This window comes from Colius striatus, chromosome 2, assembly GCF_028858725.1.
Source record: "Colius striatus isolate bColStr4 chromosome 2, bColStr4.1.hap1, whole genome shotgun sequence".
Lineage (NCBI taxonomy): Eukaryota > Metazoa > Chordata > Aves > Coliiformes > Coliidae > Colius > Colius striatus.
The window spans coordinates 85,274,790-85,291,557 of record NC_084760.1 but is presented as its reverse complement, the minus strand read 5'-3'; the positions used below and the strand labels follow the sequence as shown (position 1 = coordinate 85,291,557).

The 16,768-nt window shown below is 42.4% G+C and overlaps 1 non-coding gene across 1 annotated transcript; it reads left to right on the top strand.

The window, feature by feature from the left end:
* Window positions 1-6,584: 6,584 nt before the first annotated feature.
* Window positions 6,585-6,678, top strand: TRNAI-UAU (transfer RNA isoleucine (anticodon UAU)). Its single transcript has 2 exons — window positions 6,585-6,622; window positions 6,643-6,678. It is a non-coding gene; the product is annotated as a tRNA-Ile (tRNA).
* Window positions 6,679-16,768: the final 10,090 nt, after the last annotated feature.

Genomic DNA, 16,768 nt, shown 5'->3' with positions numbered 1-16,768 from the left:
TCAACATGGGGAAGAAAACAGAAATTACTTTTAATCCACCACCACCAACGAACATAAAACTCCAAAACATAACAAACAGAAAACAACACAATGATACAATGACGAAGACCACAACCAGCCCTTTAAGACCACCTTCTCTCCTCCCCTTTTCCTGGGCTCAGAGCCCCGATCCCGGTATCTTTATTGTCTCCCCCATGACTGGCTCAGGGAGGCAGGGAAATGGGGTTTCAGTCAGTCTTTTTCCAATGGCTCCTGCTGTTTGTGTCTTCTTAAGGCAGGCGGACTCTTCACTGGCCCTCTCTGCCCTAGCACAGGGTACCTCACAGGCTTGGCAGCCATGCACAGTCTGCTCTGACATACGTTCATAGAATCATGGAAGGGTAGAGGTTGGAAGGGACCTTTAGAGACCATCCAATCTAACCCCCTGCCAAAGCAGGTCCACCTAGATCAGGTCACACAGGAATGTGTCCAGGTGGGTTTTGAAGACCTCCAGAGAAGGAGATTCCACAATTTCCCTGGGCAGCCTGTGCCAGGGCTCCCTCACCCTCACAGTAAAATATTTTTTCCTGATATTCCAGCTTCTTTCCATTACCCCTTGTCCTGTTGCTAGACACAACAGAAAAAAGGGATGCCTCAGCCTCCTGATATCCACTATTTAGATATTTGTAAATATTAATGAGATTAATATTTACACAGTCTCCTCTTCTCCAGACTAAACAGCCCCAGGTCCTGCAACCTTTACTCATAAGGAAGATGCAACAGATCCCTGATCATCTTGGTGGCCCTGTGCTGGAATCTCTCCAGAAGTTCCCTGTCCCTCTTGAGATGGGGAGCCCAAAGCCAAACACAGGACTGCAGACAAGGCAGAGTAGACAGGAAGAAGGATCTCCCTTGACCTGCTGGCCACACTCTTCTTGATGCATCCCAGGATGCCATTGGCCTTCCTGGCCACCAGAGCACATTGCTGGCTCACAGTTAGTTTATTATCAGTTAGGACTCCCAGGTCTCTCTCTGCAGAGCTGCTCTCCAGCAGGTCCATCCCCAGCCTGTTCTGGTGCATGGGGTTGTTCCTCCCCAGGTGCAGGACTCTTCAGGAGGCTCCTCTTTGTCCAACTGTCAAGCCGGTCAAGATCCCGCTGAATGGCAGCACAGCCTTCTGGAGAATCAGCCAGTCCTCCCAGTTTTGTTGCATCAGGGAACCTGTATAAGGGTTCACTCTGCCCCCTTATCCAGGTTGTTGATGAAGATGTTGAACAAGATTGGCCCAAGAAGCGATCCCTGTGGAACCCCACTAGCCACAAGCCTCCAACTTGATTCTGTGCCATTCTTTCCTTCATCCCAAGGGCTGCAGGTCCTCTTCACCTCCTGTGTGCAGCCACTCCAGCATGGCCTGAATCATAGCCACCTCCTCTCCTGCCTGTCCAGGAGCACTCACCTGGAGCTGCTTGTGGCTCGCAGTCCTGCCATTGCCTTCCATGGGTTACAGAGGTACAGCCTGTGTTCTCACCATGGGTTGCAGAGGGGTCTGTGGTCTGGTGCTGTTCCTTTCTTTCTTCTTTTCTGGCTGTGGGGTCTGCAAGGCCACTTCCATCTCGTACCACTCCTTCATCTCCTCTTCCATCTCAGATTTCCCTTCTTAAATAATGATGGCAGAGGTGCCAGATTGGCCTGGCTGAGCTGGAGGCGGGTCCACCTCAGAGCTGGAGGATGTTTCAAGAACTGCTTACTGGGACAGAACTGCAGCCCCCTTTCCCTGTTACCAAGCAAAAAGTGGCTCCACACAATCCTGTGACATAAGCAAGTGAATAAACGTCTATCTTCAGGTTTGAAATACATGAAATGCCTGGTAAACCAAAAACTCCAAGCCATTACAAACTTTTAGTATTTTTCATTTGTTCTTCATATAGCTTAGTCTTCTCTCTACACTGTGCTTAAAAAAAACCCAATTTATTTTGGGACAAAAAGATGCACATGTGGATTACAGTTCTGCTATATTAGTATAATAACAAAGGGACTAGCAAAAATTTTGTTTGAAATAAGCTCAAAGGCATTATTATTTCACTCAATTATGAAAAAAACAAAAAACAAAAAAACCACAAACCAACACAAAACCAATCAGAACACCTCATTATTTATTTGCATATCAAATTTCTACCATCTGAATGGCTGTGGTGAGACATTAGTGCATAGCAAAAGTTATTAGGCCTGCTCTTGGACCTACAGACAGGAACATTTTGGTGATTTTTGTACCATAGGCTGTTGGTAAACTATTTAGTTGCAAAAGAAAGATATGTACTTAAAAGGTATGTTTACTCAGGGGGTTGTGACCCAGCCTGGTAAGACCAGAATTGCAGATAACTCTATTTTAATGGCCATGGTTTTGTAAAGCTCTACCTTGTCACTGGTTATGTGTTGCAGAGATGGACTTCATTTGTCGGGCATGAAAAAAACAAGCCACGGTAGGAAAAAACAATGATCCTGGAATTGACAGAGTCAAGCCTTGTTCACCACAATATTAATGAGCCAGTTTCAACTGCAGGGCTATTGTCCACAACCCCTGCTCTAATCAATTTGTTCCACTAGGCAGAACACAAGGTGCTATTACCTGCAGAGAAAACTACTCAGTTGCAGGCTGATAAATCCATTTTGTGACTGGAGTGAGGCATGAAAACCCTATAGCTAAACCTACTCAGGGAGGAAACAAAGTTCACTTAGAAAATTCATTATTAGTACGAAACTGAGGCTTTTTTTATCGCAGCATACCATTTTCTGCAACCTTCTGAAATAAACAGGCTTTGAAAAAATGCAGTTATGGCCTCTCCATGCATATGAAAGGAATAAAGCAACCTTGCTTTTTTTCTTTTTTTTTTTTTCCCCAGAAGGCAGCAGAAGTGAAGAAATGGTTCGCATGGCCTGGAAGTATCAGGCCATGAAACCATATTTCTGTGAAGTCTATTGGAGTGGCAAAGAAAAGAGCCAGCATTGCAGCCTCTGTGAGGCTCAAGTAAATATATATGCCTTACAACATGACTGGGGCCTGGATTTTTCTTGTTAGTCTACTTTGCAGTGACTTTTCATATCTATCAAAGCCTGTTCCAGCAGCTGGGGTTTCTGCTCTCACTTTCACCTCAGATTCTTCCCTTTTTGCAAAGGTGAGGACTTGATTTGTCACCTTTTGCTGCCAGAGAAGTACAAGACTACTAAAGCAAAAACCTTCTAACAGAAAAATAATCCATCTTTTGTATTGAGGATGCAGGAAAAAAAAAGTGGTAGTGGAAAAAAATGAATTTAGGCTGCACCTGCTCTTTTTTTCTCCTTTCCTCAGGATGCTTGCTGATGTTCATCAAGCAGGATATGTGTTTCTAGGTAGAAGAAGTATTCAGGTTTGTCAGACGGGGTTTTTATTTGTATTTAAGTGATATTGGGTTATTTTTCCGTTACTCCTTTTTTGTTTTGTTTTTTTTTGTTTTTTTTTTAACCTAAAAAACTGATGATGAAGATCTAGAATGGTTTAGAGCCCTTGGGAAGGAGAGAGGGGAAATGGCCCTAAAGCCAGTACAGATACTTCCCACTTCTCTCTGCCTACTCTCCTCTTGAAAGCAAACAGCATGGTGAAAATTGCCTCTTAAACCTTGTTTTTTTCCTACTTAGTGCTAAGAAGTATTCTGAAAAATCTTCACCCTGGGAGGTTAGCATTCATCACCAATGTGAGGACAAAATCCTTTTAGTATCATTTCAACTTTGCCTGTCTGTCCCTGTGCAATACAGAGACTGCTTTATCAACATTGATGTTAAAACAATGGAGGTAGTCTGAAGTGCTAATGTGGAGACTTTGCAAGCAGCAGGAAAGAAATAACCTTCTGCAGCATTAGGACAACTCTGACGTTTTGTTTGGTTGCTTGTTTTTTTGGTGTTTTTTTAAGAAATAGAAAAAGGAAGATGTAGATATGACTTAAATAAGCCATTTCACCCATTTGCATATGCTTAAAATTTTCGGTCAATTCTGTGTTTTGAGGGTTTTTTTGAGACCAAATACAAATGAAGTAGTTTTTTTAAAAAATGCTAGACTATTACATTAAAAAATCCTTATATAGTTACTGAAAACAGAAATCCAAATCAGTAATAAACCTACTACTTGAACCCAAGTACACTTATGTTCCCACAAACTAATTCATGTAATCAAATTTCACTGTTATCTTCATAAACACATTATCAAGGGCCTCAGACCCTGTGGTGACAAACCTACGAAGTGAGTGAATCACATAGGACAACAGAGGAGTTAAAAGACCCCATGAAAACTACTAGAATCTTCTTTGTTATTACTGTTTCTTTTATAGGATCGCTGATTAAAATACAACAAGCAGTACTTATCATCTATATAAACGCCGACATTAGGCTCACTGAGACCCCTCTCTTGCCTTAGTCTAAGGTTAAATCTGTGATAGTTTGTCTATACACTCACAGCTTCAGCTTCGATTCTTCCCCACATTCTTGTGTTTGCCAAAAAAGTACTTTTTTGGATCAAATTATGTTCACAGCAGTCTTTGCATGGTATAGAATATTTTATTTTCTAGTGTAATGATGCACTGCCAAGGGTAACGAAGGCAGCTGCCATTTTCTGGGTATGCCAACAAAACTATGTCATGATGGAAAAATTCTCTAAGCCATTAACTGTCAGTTTTCTGTTTTTCTCCACACCAGACATCTTCATTAATGGTCAGATTCAGTAACTGCACATTACTCCACCTGTCAATGGTGTATATCACTGAAACATTCTAAGTAATTCCTACAGTAATATTATCAACAGCAGAACAGCTTTCTTGACAGGTGAGAAGCACCTTGTCTCCCCTCAAAGCAGTGTCAAAAGGTTTCTGCACATTTATGGATCACAGTTAGGGAGAGGAAATAATGAAGTCACACATAACTGCCACTCAATCTGCCAAAAGTAGTTAAGAGATGAGTGCTATTTACGTAAAACTGTATGAATGCCTGTCACCTGCTGCTGAGCCACCAGTAGTTCATTCTTGGGGGCCATGTAGATCCATTGACCCTGTAATTAAATACCTGGACCTTGTTGCTTTGCCCACAGTAAAGTAGCTATAGAAAGAAAGATGCTTTCTAGTACATAATGTCAGTGACGCCACAAAGGTGCTTAGGAAAGTAAACATGGTGACAATGCCTATCTGTTGGTAGAAAAAGAGTAAGTCTCCATCTCAACTGTAACAGTGTTGGAGCACTGTTTGGCTTTAAGTACCAGCTGGATGCCAACTATATTTACTGTCTTCCTGCCACATAAAGACAGATCTGACTGTAGAAAATGTCCATGTTAGCAGTATATTTTAACATTAAAAACGTTCATGAGGCTGTGTGTTTTCTTCTAGTAAGTTTTTAAACATTCAACACATCATATAAACACTCTGTTGTTTCTGTACATAAGTAATGTCAGCCTTTTAGATGTAGTCAGCATTTTCATGGCAAAGCACCTGATTCCATCCTTTATGAAATGGCACGACAAAACCCTCAGGTATGGAAAAAAGCATGTTCGTATGTGTCACCTGTATGTAACATCTTTACGTTATGGATGGCCTGTACTTAGCAAAGTACACCTTCTACAATAAAGTAAAATGAAGTCAGTCCAGAGATAAAGTAAATCTACAATGAATTATCCATACAGGATCAAGCCCAATAATTTTTGTTATTTCTAGTAACTATCACCTAAAAATAATTTATATTATTCCTTTCACCCTGCACTACTTGTTTTGAAAGTGGCAGGGCATCCTTTGTGTCACACATAACTGCAGCGAAGCAGCGAGCAGATTGCAAAGCCCTAGGGTGTGCAGCTGGTGATGCTACAGAAATAATCATTTAATTTACTGGCAGTAACTAGTTGCATTTCTCACTGGCTTGGACCTGAGCAGGACAGATGGGCTCATTATTTCCCCACAGATAGGAATCTATGTGAGGATGAACTTGGCTGACCCATCAGTTAATGCCTTTTACCAAAGGCTGTTACATTTGGTTCTGCATGACTCGGGGCCGGAGTCGAATCCTGTCTGCCTCGTCTCCGGGACACGGAACTGCGGGGGCCGCTCAAACTGGGACTTAAAGCCGGGGGAGGCGGGAAAGAGGCCACAGCACTACTACTACTACAACTCCCGGGAGAGACAGCACCACATGCCCTGTCAGAGGCTACCAGAGGCCGCGGCGGGGCAGCCGCGGTCACTCTCCGTGCCTCACCCCAGGCCCCGCCCGCCCGGCAGAGGGGGCCGGGCTCTCCTACGCCACCACCCGCTGTCCTTGTGGCCTCCCGGGAGTTGGGGGATGGGGTCTTTGTCCTGGTCACCGCGATCACACCCTTCGGTTCATGCGTGGGTGCGTCGGCTTCCCCGAGGGGCGCGGCGTCCATCGACTGCGTTCTCCGCTGTCCGTGCTGTTGTTAACGGCGGTTAACGACGAGAGCACGGCCCAGGCAGAAAGCCTGAAGCCGCTGCCCAACGCAGGGCACAAGCAGGTGCCCTGTCACCCTTCCAGCGCCGGGGCTGGCCGAACCCTTGATAAAGCGTTCGGGAGGAGTTGGTGTCAGGGCTCCAGTGGCGCAATCGGTTAGCGCGCGGTACTTATACAGCAGTACAAAGTCGAGCAATGCCGAGGTTGTGAGTTCGAGCCTCACCTGGAGCACACAGCTTTTTGGGAGGGTAAAACGGGCTTTTTTGGGGTCGGTCTGAGGAAGAAAAAAGGCAAAAAGAAAAAGTGTCACAGAAATAATTATGCAGCCGTGGCGGCAGAGTGTGCGCGCCCGCATGCACCCCGCGGCGGGGCTCAGGAGCGCGAGCAGGGGAAGCCGGCCCCGCTGTGGCGGCCGGCACACGGGTAGGCAAAGGGAGCGCCTGCCTGTGCGCCTGTCAGACGTTGCGTGTTTGATAATGGGGTACGTGCTCATGTATCAACATGGGTTTGGTCCTTTCAGAGCAGCTTGGCAGTGTGGGATAATGAACACGGTCCTGTTAAGAGCAGCCTGTGTTGTCTGGCAGGATAGAAATGTTATTTTGCACCGTGGTGTTTTAGTACAGAGTGCAAGTAAACCGTGACTGGTGTGGTCACTACAGCTGAAGGGTACACAGAATCTAAATCCTTGCATGGCTTTCTTCGGCAGTGGCAGCCTTTGTAACTGCTCATTACCTGTGTGTGGGCTATAGCAGGAAGAAAAATAATTCAGATTATTTCAGATGTTTTTTTCCCCTGCAATTCAAGAGACAGTAGGGCCATGGGAAAAGGGCAGCTTCCTAAAAGAGAAGGGGGACACTGCTTGGATGTTTTTACCCAGATCTACATTAACATCTACTTTCACAGTACAACTTAAGACTCTCAAGATCATGTATCCAGAAGCGCTTCTGTTGCCCAAATCAGCCCATTATATTATGCAGATGTTAACTCTCTGAAGTGCCACTTCCAGGTTTTTGACTACCCCTTCTTCCATATTCTAGTTATGGTCTTGTGCTCCATGACTTCACTGATTTTGTGGTCATGCTTGAAGTGCACACCTTAGTAATATAAGAAAGTTTAAATCAACAAGAGAGTGCTGTAGTATGTTGAAGGTTAAATAAAATTAATGCTTGCAGCAAGTTTGTGTTTTCTCCATTCACACAAGTGCCAGGTCCCAGTGCGGAGAAGTATAGACAGTATGGAAGAACATTTGCAGAGGTACTGCAAATACTAAAAAATGCAAATACTGCTTTTCTATAACTGGAAACAAAACCCACCAAACAACCTAGCAGAGGGAGAGAGATTCCATTCCCTGAACAGAAACCACTTTTTTGAGAAACTGAGTGGGGACTCAGGCGCTGCTCCATCTTCCTTTTCCTCTGTGTGCCTCCAGGCACAGGTGGTGGCTCCTGTACTTCCCCTCACCAAGGAGGAACCACTAGTTTTCCATGTTGCATCTTACTTTGGTGTGCTGGGAGGGTGACTGTGCAGTATTTGCCAAATATGAGATACACAAAACAGAGGTTGGTTGTTGTAGTCACAGTTTTTTTGCAACTTGCCTCTGCAGTGACAGGGAGCAGCTGGGACAAAGGAGCAAGTGCTGCATGGTTCTGTGGCCTTCACAAGACCTACTTCATCCCCTTCTTCCTACCTTGGCTTTTACTCTCATTTCAAGATGATTTTTGTCTTGCCTCTGAAAAAAACAGACCAAATTTACCAAGCAAGGTGAGATTTGTTTGCATTCCTGCAGCAGGGGCCTTACCTCCTGATTGACCCTAGCACCTGAGGGAATCATGTTCTGAGATAATGATTTCAAACTGAAAATTGGGAATTTATGGGGGTTTACTAGAAATCTCTGTACAAGGAAAGAATGTTATTTATCTAATGGGTATTTATAAAATAAAAGTGAACTGCTGCTAAAGCATGAGGGCTTCCTAACAGAGGCAGGGCTGTGAAATAAGCCCCAGGAACCCATGCATCTTGTAGTGGTGTGACCGTGAGCACCTGGATAGGGGTGGGGCTGGGGGCCTCTTCTTGCCCTAGCCTGTGGGAGGCCTTTTGCAGAGCCTGAGGAGGAAGGGTGTATGGTAGAGATGAGGTTAGTGAATGTCTGATTTCCTTCCTGAGGAGGTTGCTGGAGGGAGGAGGAGGTAAGCCCTGCTGCCCCTGTGGGAAGCTGCTGTGCCAGGGGAGGGAGGTGAGGCTTGGGCCTCAGCAGGGTTTCTCTAGGATGTGTGAGGAGCCTGTCCTTGTGTGGTGCTGAGCTGCAGCACCCATGCTGTTGCTGTTATGGTCTCACCAGCTGTGATGGGGTGAAGAATGGAATGCCCTAGACTGTTGCTTACATTTACAACTTTTTCCTGAAAATTAAGCATATTAAAAGAAAGTAGGTGGCTTTGTGTACAGTGGCTTTCTTTGTTGTTGTGGTTTTTGTTGGGACCTTAGTTCTAGTTCCAACTCCCCTGCCATGGGCAGAGACACCTTCCACTAGATCAGGTTGCTCAAAGCCCCATCCAATGTGGCCTTGAGTACTTGCAGGGATGGGGCAGCCTGTTCCAGTGCCCCACTACCCTCACAGGAAATAAATACTTCATAATTCTTAATCTAAGTCTATTGTCTTTCATTTTAAAGCCATTACCCCTTGTCCTGTCACTATGTGTCCTTGTAAAAGTTCCCTCTCTGGCTTTCTTGTTGGCTCTCTTAGGTGTGGGAAGGCTGCTATAAGGTCTCTCTGGAGCCTTCTCTCCTCCAGGCTGAACAAGCCCAACTCTGAGTTGTTGGCTAATGCTTTAATGCTAGTTGGCAGTGGTTTATAAATATATGTATATACCTATGTATATCCATATATATATATGTACAAAGATAACTTTACACCATCATGGGAGAGCTCCCAACGACTGTGTATGAATGCTATCTTCTTTTCTAAATCTTTAGTAAAGACAGATGATGTGTTTGAAAAACACTTGTGAGTGATGCAAAGGGCCAGATGCACTAAAGTACAGCTACTAATATGATCTAGAGAGAGGTAATTCCTCTTTCTTGTGGGTCATCTGTGCCTCATTTTTCTTTTGAAAACCAACTACCAGAGCTTGCTCTGGCAAGCTCCTCTCTGCTCTGAGCTGCTGCTTTACCTTCATCACTGTACTTGCAGGCAGGGGCCAGGTAAGTCCTGGCTTCAGCCTGGACGTGCTGTTATCTGGCAGGGACTTGGACAGGCCATAGGCACTCCTGGAAGTGCACTTGGGAGGAAAGCTTTCCCCATGGGGAGTCTTCCATGCTGTCCAGCTTATCTAGGGGCCTGCTTCTTCTAGTGTATTTTTAATTTCTCTATTAATTTTCTTGGTATGAATGGCTTGCCTGAAAGCCAGTACCTCCTTAAGTCCTCTGAAATCCTTTCAGAGTCAATTCTTAAAAGGATCCTCTTAAAATTGCACTCTTGATTTAATGTTTAATATGGACTACTTGTACTCTACAGGCTGCTCTGAGTTCCAGGGACTGTGGAAAGAAATAGGGTTTGCTTATAGATATAGGGAGAGTTTACATGCGTGTTTCTTATTCCTGGAAGGAGAATTTACAAGGATCTAGCTACGGCCAGATCTTGGAGAACTAGTAATAATCAGGTTATGGCACAAGTTTTGTGTTTATCCCATTCTGATCTTAAACAGGGAATTCCACTGGAATGAGAGATTCAGGATCTAGGAGAAGGCAAATGGGCTTACGCAGGGTAGCCCTGCCTGACGCTTATTTTGAAAAGCGGCAGCTTTTGTTTCTGGCACGTTAATACAGTTTTGGTGTTTCTGAGGTTCTTAAATATTTGCTTAAGTTTCTTTGAATGTATCAATCTGGAGCTTTCCATAATATTGAGGCATGCATATCCAAACAAATGCCTATAAACACCTGCAATAAAGACTTGGCCCATGTAAATGTTTTGAAATCAAAGCAATAAATATTTTTAGTCTTAACTTTACAAATAGTAAATATTATCGAGTAAGAGTCTGTTCTTCGTACTTTTTCCAATAGATGGCACTGTGGTCCCACAAAGCGAAAGCCGAAAACTTAAGGCAAAGCATTCCCAGACATCCTAAAAATAGAAATCACTTGCTCAGTTGTCCACAGCACAGAACAATAGGCAAAAATTCCAAGCGTTGCTTAGAAAACAGTATCTAGTGGAGGTTTAGGATTTGTTTTGGGCTCCCCCCCTCCCCCATATGTAATGTCTTGAGGACTTTTTTGAAACTAAAATCTATTGATTAGTTGTGTTTGGAGTAAGAGAGGTGGTTGGGGTATATCATGTTTTCAGGTCTGAGTTCCATAGTGAGTCAAAGTGCCAGCATAGTAGCCCCAGCTTAGATGCTCTTGAGTAAAATTTTAAAAGAATAACTGGTACTGGGGGCTGCTTCCCACTGAGAGTGCCCATACTATGAAGGCATTAGGCTTAAAAGGGAACAAAATGTAGATGCTTGCAAACCATGGGGGAGGACTCTTTCAAACCAAATATGCTGCTTTTGTGAGGGGAAAGAGAAGGTAAAGGGGGATGTCAGATGGTGCTTCCTTAGTGAAGAGAGGGGATGAAAGATGAAGAGGATAGTTTGGCTGATACGGGCTGACATAAGAGGGAGAAAAACTTGCAAGACTGGAAGAAAAGCTCTCAAAGAGGAGAAATTCATGCATTGGTCTCTAAAACCAGGGAAGAAGATGTTACAAGGAGAGAACAAGAACAAAAGACAAAGGACAGGGAGACAAAGAAAGAAAAGGAGGGAACAGAGGGAGCAGGCAGAAAAGCGTAGGTAAGGGCTTTTTAAAAAAAAAAAAATTAAAAGTCAGGTTGACTGGCTAAAGCTATAAGAACATGCTGCCTAGGGCAGTGAAAAACACGAGTGTTAGCCAGTCAAGCCAACCTAAGATGGAGCTGCTGTAGAAAACAAATTGACCTTTACATTTTGCTTGAGCAAAGAGACATCTCAAGAGGCAGGTTTTTCTTTTCTCTGTGTTTTCAGTGGTTACTTTAGTGTGGCAATATAAGAGACCTCTTGGTCTCTCTCGAGGTTGAAGCTGATGTTGAAGGGCTAGAGATCTCAGCTTTCTGGTTTGGAAAAGGAAGGAAATGGACAATCAGTACTGGGTTTTGTGCCCATTTAATTTTCTTGCTTATGCTGAGTTTGCTGTGTTAGGCTCTGCTTTTAAGGTGGAAAAAGTCTTGGTTTCTTCAAATAGTTTTGGTGCAGCCTAAATACTTGAAACCTTGGAAAAGTCTCAAAATACAGCAAAACAAACTTAACCAGACCCAGAGAAAGAACAAGCTGGGGAAGTGGCTGAAATGGCAGGGGATAAATGAGAGTCTGTAACTAAAATTTTGGAGGGGGGATGCTCCCTTGAAGAAGGCAATTGAGCCTGTAAGCTGCCTGCTTCAGTTGAGAGATTCTGTATATGTGGAATATCAGATTTATGGTAGTGCTGAGAAATACTTCTAGAAATTTTACTATGGAATTATACATGGGAAGGTTGTGGGGGAGGATAAAGCAACAACTTTTAAATATTTGTCTTCAGAAAAGACTATAAAATTCTTAACAGGCAACTGTGCTGCAGGTCATGTGGCTAAATGGCGTAACTTAAGAGACTTAGATGGCTTTCTGGTTTTGTGAAGAGAGACCATCAAATTCACAATAGATATGGACATCCAAAATTTATTTGCAACGTTTCAGAGTCAGTTGAATTCACTGATTGCCTTTATTTTTATATGCATTCCATTGCATTTTATATGCAATTACATTAGTATCCTACCCATTGAATTGGGGATGAGAGTTGCTTACTTATACATCTTAATTTTAAGCACTATTGGTTGAGACATTCCTTTTTTCTCTAGTAGCTAGCAACAGGACAAGGGGTAATGGGATGAAGCTGGAACACAAAGTTCCACTTAAATATAAGAAAAAACTATTTCACTGTGAGGGTGAGGGAGCCCTGGCACAGGCTGCCCAGAGAGGTTGTGGAGTCTCTTTCCTTGGAGATCTTCAAGACCCACCTGGACATGTTCCTATGCGACCTGATCTAGGTTGACCTGCTTCTGCAGGGGGGTTGGACTAGATGATTTCTAAAGGTCTCTTCCAAGCTACCATTCTATGATTCCATTTACATGCTGTTTAAAGGAAGAGTTTATACATCTCTAAGGAAAGTCACATCTGACTTGTACCATCATGTATGGTGGCCATTTAATATTAAAAAGCTGTTAATGCAAATTTTTGTGGCTTTGTCAACATCTAGTTCTAGGATGTGCTACATCCTAGAACTACATCTTACTTTTGCAAAATCTCATACATTGTTGGAGCAAGCTGAAAATATCTTAGAAATGAAAATGTACCTGCCTAAGTTTTTGTAGGATTTGAGGCTTATTTCAGCCAAAGTGAGTAAGAATCATCTGTTTTAAGTGCCTAGATCCAGAGTGGGGGAGTTACACTTACGTGGTCTAGGACACTACCTCTCTGTCCACCAAACTTGCTTCTCAGCCTCAGTAGATAGAGTTGCCTTGAAGTTTTAAGAAAGAAAGGAAAAACCCAATCAAATGTTTCCCTCCTTACTTGTGTTTACCCATACTCCCAACTGCCTCCTGAGGGGCTCAACTTGTCTCTCACTTTAGTCAAGTGCTCTAAGGGTCTCAAACCGCAACGTTAGGGTTACACCAGGCACTTTGTCTCCATGCAGCGGTGAATGCTTTCCTGTAAATCCCTGTGGAAGGGCAGGAGGTCCTATGCTTCCCAGGGTGGCTCAGGAGGCGCTGCATGGGCACAGTTGGCTATAGGGTGGTAGTGACTTAGGCCAGCTCAGTGGTCAAGTCCTTCACTGGATCCAGCCCTGACACCTCAGGAGCACTTGTTTCTTCTTGAGACTCGCAAAGTCAATTAAATTTGGTGGTTGTGTCCCATTGAGGTCAATGACAGTAAAAAATGCCTACATTCAGACCTATTGAGATTTCTAGGTGCTTCCATATGTATTTGAGATCCTTTGAAAAATTTCACTGCTAATACTGAACTGTTTGACCTGTCTGTTTAAAATACAGCTGTGACTGATGAGTGTATCCAGTCGTGTGTTATTTAACTATTCTGCGCCTGTGGTGCAACCCAGCCAAAAAAAAGACTTGCTGCTATTTATTATGGTAAAGGAGATGTTTGATGTGGCTGTGGCATTATTTCTTAAGTTCTTAATGTGCAGTGTCTTTGAAAATCTTTTTTTTTTTTTTTTTTTTCCTCAAGTTGGAGACTTGTGTTTCAGGAGCGTTCTAGGAGTGCTGTGGTGTGTCATTGTGTTTGGAGGCAAATTTGTTAAAAGAGAATCAGGGTATGTGTCTCCTTGTCTTTAGGTTCCTAATAGCCATAGCCCATTGAGAGGATTCTTACAACAACTGGACAAATTTTCAGAGCTGTTTAGGAATGCCTGCCTGGTGTTGGTGTTTGTCTGCTGCTTCTAAACATCTGGATACTGTAAAGGATGTCTAGCAAACAGACTTCTTATTGCAGATGTAATATATTTGAAGTATTCTTGCAGGAGTAGCCTCTGTCACCTGAATAGCTCTGAAAGTGGAAGCTAATCTGTCAACGAATCAAGATTGAGGTGACTGCTTTTGAAATGTCACATTAATATATAATAGAAATAGATGCATTTTCATTGATCTCAGTCAATTCACTTCATGTTCCATAAGAGGATAAAGATTGGCCCAAAGTAATGGGAAGCTTATGTCTGGCTTCAAGAAAACCAGGAAATTCATGGGCTTTAATGTATGACCTACTGCAGTATTCAGTATGTGTGATTTTTGGCATGATTCAGCAGTAAATACTAGTTGAAAACAGAAGCACAAATTATAGGGTAAATAATTCAGGCCAAAGAGAGGTCTCCTGCTTATACATATCTTAGTAAAGGAAATGGAAGTAGAACCACAAAATACAATTGCTGAGAAGAACAGGAGCAGTTTGCAATACTCACTGCTAAAATTGTGGAAAACATCCTTCTGGATGACACCTGAAATCAGAAGGGCATAATCATCTCCTTTGTATGTATTTTTGTGCACTAACCAGTAAATCATGTGAAGACTGCTGTGCTTGGCAGGCATTGTGGAGGGGACTTTCTGTTCTGTGGCTGCTGGATTGGAAGACATAATCAGCAAAATGCTCCTTTCGTAGATCATCTAATAAACGTCTGTGACTTGACTTTTAAAAGCTTTTCTTTTCTTTTTTTTTTTGTGTGTGTGGTCATTGGGCTAGATGCATCATGCACTGGAAGAAGAAAATTTCTTCATGCTAAATTGTTTTTGTTGTCTTTCACTTTGCATATTTTTAAATAGCTTTGGCTCCTGACATAAAGCAGCACTTGTCTGCTACTCTATACATAGAGAGCCATCTAAGCAATGTTCTTGCATGTCATTTGATACGATAATTTTTTCCCCTTCAGGCAAAAAATAGAGCCAAGGTAATCTCAAGAGATGTGTTTGGCTAGCACTGTGACTGAGTGACCCAGCTTCTGTTTGCTTCATTTGGAATGAGGAAGACTTTCAGAAATCAACAGGTCCCTTCCACAAGAGAGGTGCAAATTAAGGCAAATAGCAGAATGAACTGTTCGTACAGTAACTTCTCCAGCTTGGACATCTTTTAGTTGCTCTTGGAGCTTAGATTGCCTTGGGTTAATGTATACCAGGCTTTTGACGACAGAGGTGTCTATTACTGATGTGTGAGCTAGAAGCTGAGGAGAACAGTTATCAGTGTTGATCAGGTGTGACCCATGGTGCATTGTTGCTTCAAGACTGCTTCCTTGTGCAGTGTGATAGTTGGAAAACTACAGTTCCTTGATCAGACTGCGTTTAATTTTTATAAGAAGTATTTCTGCTTATTAAGTTCCTTGTTTTCTCTGGAAGCTAATCCATGGGATAATGGGGTGAAAATTTCTGTAGCTTACTTCATTAAATGACTGCTGGACAATATAACAAAGTGGAGTTTAGGGGTCCATTTGGAAAGCAACTTAGACCAAAAGTTTCCAGTAACAATTGTGGTTTGGATACAGTTGAAATAAGAACACATCTAAATTCAATTGTACTTGCTTTGGCTAAGTAATAATCTTAGAGTAGATGTCAACAATACACATTTTAAATTAACAAGCCATATCCTGAAAGAAAATTATAACTGATAGAAACAAACTGAGGAAAAGAAATAGAAGTGATTACAAGCTATGAAAGCGTTGGTCTTAGCTGTCCCACTCAATAAATAATCCTGAAGTCATATTAGCAGCATTAGTAGTAGCAGCATTTAGCCATCTGGCTTGACTTCTGTGGGAGGGTTTGTTTAAAGAAAAAAAAATAGGAAAATAAAAAACCATGTTAGTGGAACTGCATCCATTGAAATCGTAGGAGAACTTGGCCTTACATTTTAATGTTAAAGTTCTTGTCTGCTGTACCTCCTGCACTTACATGTCATGTGATCATTTGATTTGACTTGGAGATGTTTTCCTTGATGTTCATGGACAACCAGTGGTCCATAACATTCTAGTTAGTGGCAGTTCAAGTTACCATATGTAAGTCTAAGCATGCTGATGGTCTGCAGAAACCTTGAGGCAGCTTCAGACCTATGAACCTTTGTCCTGTAGTATTGGTGGCTGCAACTTCAAGCTTGTGTTGCCCATTGTACTGTAGAGAAAAAAAAATTCCAGGCAAAACCAAAACTATTTTTATCTCTTGTGTAATCAAATCTAGTGTTTACCATTTCCTTGGCTTGGAATTGTAAACATGAGTATTGTTCTGGCAAGAATGCTTCTTGCTCTTTCTTCACTGAGTGGGTATTTATGAGCTACTCTGAGTACATGAGTCTTTGCTGTAGCTTAATGTTGCTGTTGACTGCATTTCCTGTGCATCCTGTTTGTGTTGTTTTACTGATAAACTCTTTTCATTTTGTGTCTGTGTTAAACAACGTAATGTTTACATGTTGTCATCTTAAGTGTAAAATGTCAGCTTACTACATCTAATTTTTTTGAGTGACATTTAATTTTTTTTTCCCTAAAATTTGACTTTATTCACCTCATAAGCAAATGAAAATAAGGATGAATGTTTTAATCTCTGAACTAAGGCTTTGTTTTCCTTTGTGCTACTGCTAGAACTAACATTGCCTTGAAATATGTTGTTGATAATATTTCTTGATATGCGATTCATACTATAGTCAAACTGACAGACATCAGTGGAGCACTTCAAAGTTTATGCTTGGTATTAAGTCCTGTAAAATGCTTCTGGAATCTCCTGGCAATTTCTTTTTTA